Here is a 6,906-nt window from a genome sequence, read left to right as displayed (position 1 = left end):
CAGTCTGCGCCCTCTCTTCGCGGGTGTGAGTCTGCGGGATGTCACCCGTGGCGTCGTTCTCCTGCTAGGCAGCGTACGACTGGCGGAAGGGAGCCCTGCCATTGTCGAAGCCCCCATCGAGCTCGGTTCACAAGTCGGGAGAGCTCGCCACGCCGTCGTCATCCTGTAAGCCGGCGCCAAAGTCTGACACTCCGGTCGCAGGAGCAAACGTCGAACAGAACAGCACTAACCAATCAGAACAAGCAATTTGAAACAATACATGTTGCTTCCATGCTAAAACATCGTTGAATATCCAGAACTCAAAAAAGTTTGGCAGTTACATTCATAAGATGGAATGAGGAAAAATGGAAGGACAAAAAACAAAACTTGTAGATGCCAAGTGCCCGTGACAACCATGGGTCCAGGCTACACAAGCTAAGAGAAGCTCTCTCACCAACCAAAACATGCATAAAAGAACTACCTTGTGCACACTTCCCATCTCTCAAAAGAAAAGAGATGAAGGAAGGCTACCAGTGACAGAACCTGTACAACTTCTATTCCCAATACATTTGTCTGGAGTTCCAATAAAGAGCACCAAAATTAAGCTCCTCAGAAGAAGAAAACTTCAGACAACTCCCACAAAGCACTAACAGAATACATGACTGCAGGGACTAATTATGACCCAATTAAAAAGGAGAGAAAAGCTATGAGCACTTTACCTGACTTCCACAAATGTTCACACCCTCATGTGCTTATGTTCCACGCGACATCACCATGTTTCAGTTTTTGGAGGGGCATGAATGCATGATACGTAGAAATGATATAGGGATAAATAGCATACAACATGCTTTTATTAAACTGTTATCTTTCCAGCTGCATTAGCCAGGAACTGACTCAGAGGTTACAGGATCGCTGCCACCTCCATCGGCACTAAAACCAGTTATGGGCATGGATCTCTGAGCAAAATCAAGCAACATCTTGCGCTGGTGCTCATTTGTATGTGGAAGGCTCGCACGCAGCAGCTCCACAGGCATCTCTCTGCTTATAGCCCTTGCTGCTTCAGACCCAATAATTGAAGTGTTCGGGGCCTGCATGAGCAACATTTGCATTATACTGTCATATTTACTCAGACAGTACTTTGTGAGAAGCCTAAAAAAGGCATCAAACGACGCTTGCCAAAGAGCTCGGTTGGACATGCTGTAGTTGCTTGCAGCCTGGGGTTCTGTCAAAAGTTCTGTTGCTCTGTCAAGAACAGATTTTATAATTATGGATGCTCCATCACCAGCTGAACTTCCAAGAGGGCGAAGAGGTGGCTGTTCGGATGAGCAAACCAAAGCAGCAAGGCGAGCACTGAGTGCACTTAGCTCCATATTGTGCACACATGAAGAAACAGTCTTGGCAAGATTCAATGTCGTTTCTGCTGCACTAGAATCTGATGGCAAACCACCAAACAAAAACCGTAGGTGCCGAAAAATGGCCATGCAGACTATTCGAGAGAGCTTGATGCAGGACAGATTCCTTCGACGGAACAGAGCCGTGGAACAGGGGAATCGAGCGAGGAAATTGCAGTAATGAAGGCTTGATTCCTCTTCTCCGTGGGGGTGTTTGGATCAATCTCACTCAAGGAGAGATCAATCCCATACTCCAGGAGAGTCGAATCAGATTAGTGTGCTTCAGAATTTTGGTTTAATCAAGTCCGGTTTAGAGTCTTTGTTTTAATTGCTGAATTTAATCATGTTTTGGTTCTGAATTTAGTTGGGATTATGAGTCCTTGTTGATTTAGGATTTGCTTTGTGTTGGGTCCCATTATTTAGGTTTAGGGAATGTTTGTGCCCTTCTTCTTGATGTTATTATTTTTTGCCGTCATGGATGAATGAAAAGAACGCTGGAAGTTCAGCGGGAAAATTCCCCTGTTCTGTTTCCGTGCCCTGTTTTCCAGAACGACGCGCACTCTGTTTGATGCGTGGTTTGGCTCGGCAACGGCAACTTCCTACACAACGTTGAATACCCCGTTGAAGCCTTGATTCAGGTTCATCGCGGAAGCTTCAGCAACACCAGCGTCTCTGTTTTGGGAGACTCTGTTCCGGATTCAGCAACAGCGAATCCACTTCCACGCTTCCCCGCATCAGAGCTCACTTCCAGGAATAAGAAGCTGAAGGTAACGTGACAGGAGCTTCCGGCCCTTTGGCAGAGATGCTAGGCGAAGAAACACAAGATCATCTTTTGGAGCAAGCCCAACAGAATGTCCACCTTTACCTGGGCCAAGTGGATCAACAAGCTGAAGAGATGCTGCGAGGCCTTCCAGGAGGACCTGTCGCCTCCGTCTCAGTTGGAAGCCACCATCTGGTGGTTGGCTAAATTGTCACATCCGGTCAACATCATCTACATCAAGGAGGAGGCAAAGGCCATCTTCAATGGTGATTCTAGCTGCCAGCATTGGCTCCTGTTCAAGGGGCTTTACTGAAGATTTCTGTTCATGAATGCCATCACCTGGGGTTGAAGGTGGATCAACTTCAAGGAGAGGGCGAGGCCTACGAATGGAAGAAAATGGAACCTTTCCAAGTGCATCAACCTGAAGAAATGCATGTGGCTCATTATTAGCTCGTGCCCGAGAAGGCAGATCCCAAATAAATGTCGGGCATAAATGGTGCTTCAGCCTTGAACCAGCAGACTTTTTTGCAAGACAAGCTTGGTGGTAGTAATCGTCTATATAAGGATCATTGCTGTGAGTTGCAGCATGCTGCATTCTCAAAATGCTTTCGATCTCTTCAGCTGACATATACTTGGACCTAAACTGTGGCAGCCCATTATCGCCCTTCTGGCTGCTGGCATCAGAAGATTGTTTAGAAAATCGCATGTTCTGTTTTCCCCTTTGCGATGGTTTCGATCTCTGATCTCTCAAGTCAGACATACTAAGAACTGCATCAAGCTTATTCCTGATTTGTGGAGGATGAGAGTTGAAAAACGGAGACTGCAAGCGAGAAAATTGGTGCAGAGATGGCTGGATCTGTTGCAGTCTCTGCTGTTGCTGCTGCGAAAGTAGCTGTGAAGGCATTAAGCCATTTGGCTGCGGCAAATGTTGCTGTAGGAAGTTAGGCAGCAGATTTGGATGTTCCCCTGCAAAAACGCTAGCTTGATTCAACCAGCGGTTCTGCAGCCGGCTATTAATTGAGAGGCCTGGAGAGGCAAACTGAGACATGTTTCCACCATAGCGCAACCCATGCGATAGTCCTGCCAAATGAAGCTGAGGACCAGAAAAAGGAGATAGAATTGGAGTTGTCATCTGAAGCCGAGCAGTTAGAGATGGAATTCTTGCATGACGTGTGAGGTTTGGTGTCTGAGATCGTCCCACCAGGTGGAGGGTAGGATGTGAAAGATGATTTAGGTGCAAGAATTGGTTCGCTGGAGTGTTGTGGTTGCTGTTGAGGATATGAGGATGTTCTGTACAGGGGTTTAGATTCCGAAAGCCGAGATGATGAAGGATGTGGCTGTGACCACCATCGTTTACCCTCCTGATAATTTTCAGCATCTAAAATATTCTGATCAATCCAGTTTGAAAAATCTGCCTCCTGTGTCCAGTCTGCAGTTGAAGAACCTGAAGAAACAACATACATTATTCAACAAGACAGCAGAACATAAGAAAACAATTTATCCTAACAGATGCATCATTAACCATAATTTTTCACAAAGCAAATAAGAATCAAGGCCCCTTAGGAAATCTAGTATGCACAGACACAAATATACAATTATATGAGTGAAAAATTATATATATAAAGTAATCTAATTATAACATAAATACTTCATAGTAAAAGAATCAAGGCACCAAGGGTTAAAAGTCGTAATCCAATAAGAATTTGAAAGAATAATGAGAAAATACCCAAGAACAAAAACCAAAGGGTAAAAAAAGTGAATGAAACAATATTGGAAGCACAGAAAAAAGAAGAAAATAAATCATTGAAGTCCCACAACAATCAATGACATATTTACTGAAGTTGTTAGAATTCATTAATTCAACAAAAAAGATAAAGAGTGACTTTTTTATGAAATTAGTATGAAATTGGAAAATAATATTTTGAGAAAAACTCAAGAAAAATAGAAGAATTTCACAAGAAGTCAGATAATTTTATTACTAGGCAAAACACAACAAAGAAAGGATTATCAGTCTGTGCTAGGAGGAATGTGCCATGGGCGGCCAATGTCCGCACTACCCATGGGGTCAATACTAAGAACCAAGCAAACCTCATGGCACCACTTTATGCCAACCCATATCAAACGCAACCCAGTACCAACAGATGCCAAGTGAAAAGGATTCAAGAAATATTGCTACTGTTTTTACCATTTCATAACCTTGAAGAGGGAGGGTTGTTGGCTATGAACAACATGCTAGGACTCAACACCTAAAAAGATGAAAATAAACATTAAAACTACATCCCACTTAAATTTAGAATAATTTAAAACTCAAATTCCATCAAAAAATATGATCAGCTTTCCAATTAGAGAACAAAAAATTCTAATTCTTCGGGATGTGTCATGATAGCATCTTTTAATTGCTATAGAGTTTCTCAAATATAAAGCTATTAAATTTTACTAAATTCAAACATTGTCAAGACCAAATGAACTGGCAGGACATTTTGTATCTTTAAGTCTCCAAAACTTTTTCACCTAATATGACGTTCAAGTTTTCAACACACAACTCTTCAATATGAATGCATGATAGTTTTCCCCCAGGAGATTATGAATGATGATTGTTTATTTTGTCAAAAAATTGCTGTAGTAATGTTAGTGCCATGTTTGGATATCATATTTTTGAATGTAGAGATAATTGAACCTTCAACTCCTCTTAGATTTTTCTACCATTTTGGATTTGCTTCTTGTCCGCCCTGTCTTTTCTTGAATGTCAAGCTCCTAACAGCATCTGTCGCCTCGTCAATAGTAAAAAGAAATTGTTACAGACCAATAAATAAATAATTCCGCGTAAGGTTTGATTTTTAATTAATTGGGCTATACAAGCGAATCAAGTAATGTCTTTGATCATGCTAAAAAAGGAACTCACTCTCCGTTTTCTTGTAGGAGAAGAAAGAAGATGAGAAGAAAAGGAGGTGGGGCCAAATCGACCCTTCCTCCCTGCTTCCCATGTCATTTTACGATGAGCTCGGCATGACTCATACGTATCCAAAGCATTTAAAAGCGTTTACGACAATCATTCACATCAATTTATCACAAGTCAGTAAGAACAATAAGAAATAGTTTTTGGTAACAATAAAGAGGGCTTATTCACCAACTATAATCTTCTAAGAAGAGAATTAAAGAAGAAGAAGAAAAGTAAAATGGTGGAACCGGACACCACATATTTAAGGTCGGAATTTATTTGAGGTGCAGGCGTTTGGTTGTTTGTGTTCTTACACAAAATGGCTGCTTACAAAATGATAAAGAATCAAAAATTTGAAAATAATAACGATTAAGGCGAAAAAGTACTTGTGAGATGGCCATCCAAAAGAAAGTAGTGTTGGTCATGAGACTCCAACAGCAAACCTGAGAGAATGTTGCAATCAGCATCCATGCTAGTGAATTACAGCTCAATCATTAAGTGCTAGAGAGAACCAAAGTTGAAGGTAAAAGTAAAACGGATAATATTTTTTTAAATTTATTTTTGTATTCAGATCTATTCAAATATGGATAGAAATTTGAATATCCAACTAAAATGCGTATTTATATCTATATTTATTAAAGAAAAATAGATATGACAACGATCGATCTGTATCCGAATATCTGATTCTATTTGTAACTCTATTTAATTTTAAATAGCATTCATGAGCTTTTAAGAAATATAAATGATCATATTAACGTTAATATTCTATTAACTTGATTTATAATCCACTCAGTGATATTTTTGATTTTATGGCCATAAAATTTAATTATTTGAATTATATCTGTATTTATATTCATACTTCTGATATCTAATTTGCGTGTGTACATATATATATATATATATTTAAAATAAATATAAATATAAATTTTTGTATGCAACTAATATCTATATTTATATTTATTTTTATTAAATAATATAAATATGAATATATTATTATCTGATCTGATTTTAATTCTGCGTCAGATTGTGATAAAGATTGGGAAAATAATTTTGTTAGCATGGTGCGTATTGGTTCCGCACGTTTCGGTTTTTTATTGCCGTGCCTCTGTGAGCATTGTGGCGACCTGTAATTTGTCCGTATTGTCCGAGCAAGTGGCGCCTACCAGGAGGGGTATCTTCCTCGATTCGATAGTATTCTGCTTCTCCTAGATTCGATAGTATTCATCTCCATATTGTCCGAGCAAGTGGCGTCTTTTTCTGCTTTTCCTAGATTCGACAGTATTCATCTCCATGGCGGTGGGACCTCCTGCTGGTCTTGTTTGACGGCCCTCCTGCTCACGAGCTATCCAAGGTGCGCCGACGGAGCGGACAGGAACGGAAAATTTATTTGATATGGTGCACGGGTGACGTGGTGAGCTGGTGTAGCATCCGGTTGCAATTTTTGCACATAGTAACACTAGCGACGAAATTCCATTCCGGTGTTTATAAAAGTAGAATATTTAACCCGTTATAATATTTCAATTAAAAGACAATGAAAAAATGGTGTTATAAAAGCCACGAAATTCCTCACTGCTACCACCGTTATCTCTTCTCGTATGTTCGCATATTTTGGGGTGCCATGCCACGCATAATCTTTTTTTATGCATGGAGGATGCTGGGTTCTGCATATTTGAAGTTTCCATTGCCGTGCCCCATGAATTTTGTGGCCAAGTCAGGCACAACCTTTTTTCTGCGTGCATGGAGGTGTTTGTTCTGCGTATTTTGAGCCCCATGAACCTTATGGCCAACGCATGCACGACCTTCTTTTTTTTGCTTAAAAAGACACGTCCTTCTTTGTG

At 40.5% G+C, this 6,906-nt stretch overlaps 2 pseudogenes; both read right to left on the bottom strand.

The window, feature by feature from the left end:
* Positions 1 to 260: 260 nt before the first annotated feature.
* Positions 261 to 1,478, bottom strand: LOC148702421 (protein PAT1 homolog 1 pseudogene; annotated as a pseudogene).
* A 610-nt stretch (positions 1,479 to 2,088) lies between these two features.
* On the bottom strand, positions 2,089 to 5,539 carry LOC149752788 (protein PAT1 homolog pseudogene; annotated as a pseudogene).
* Between the last annotated feature and the right edge of the window lie 1,367 nt (positions 5,540 to 6,906).

The sequence above is a fragment of the Phoenix dactylifera genome, chromosome 9 (assembly GCF_051530095.1).
Source record: "Phoenix dactylifera cultivar Ajwa chromosome 9, Ajwa_hap1_PhDact_Kaust_v1.1, whole genome shotgun sequence".
Lineage (NCBI taxonomy): Eukaryota > Viridiplantae > Streptophyta > Magnoliopsida > Arecales > Arecaceae > Phoenix > Phoenix dactylifera.
This window is presented reverse-complemented; position numbering and strand designations above follow the sequence as displayed.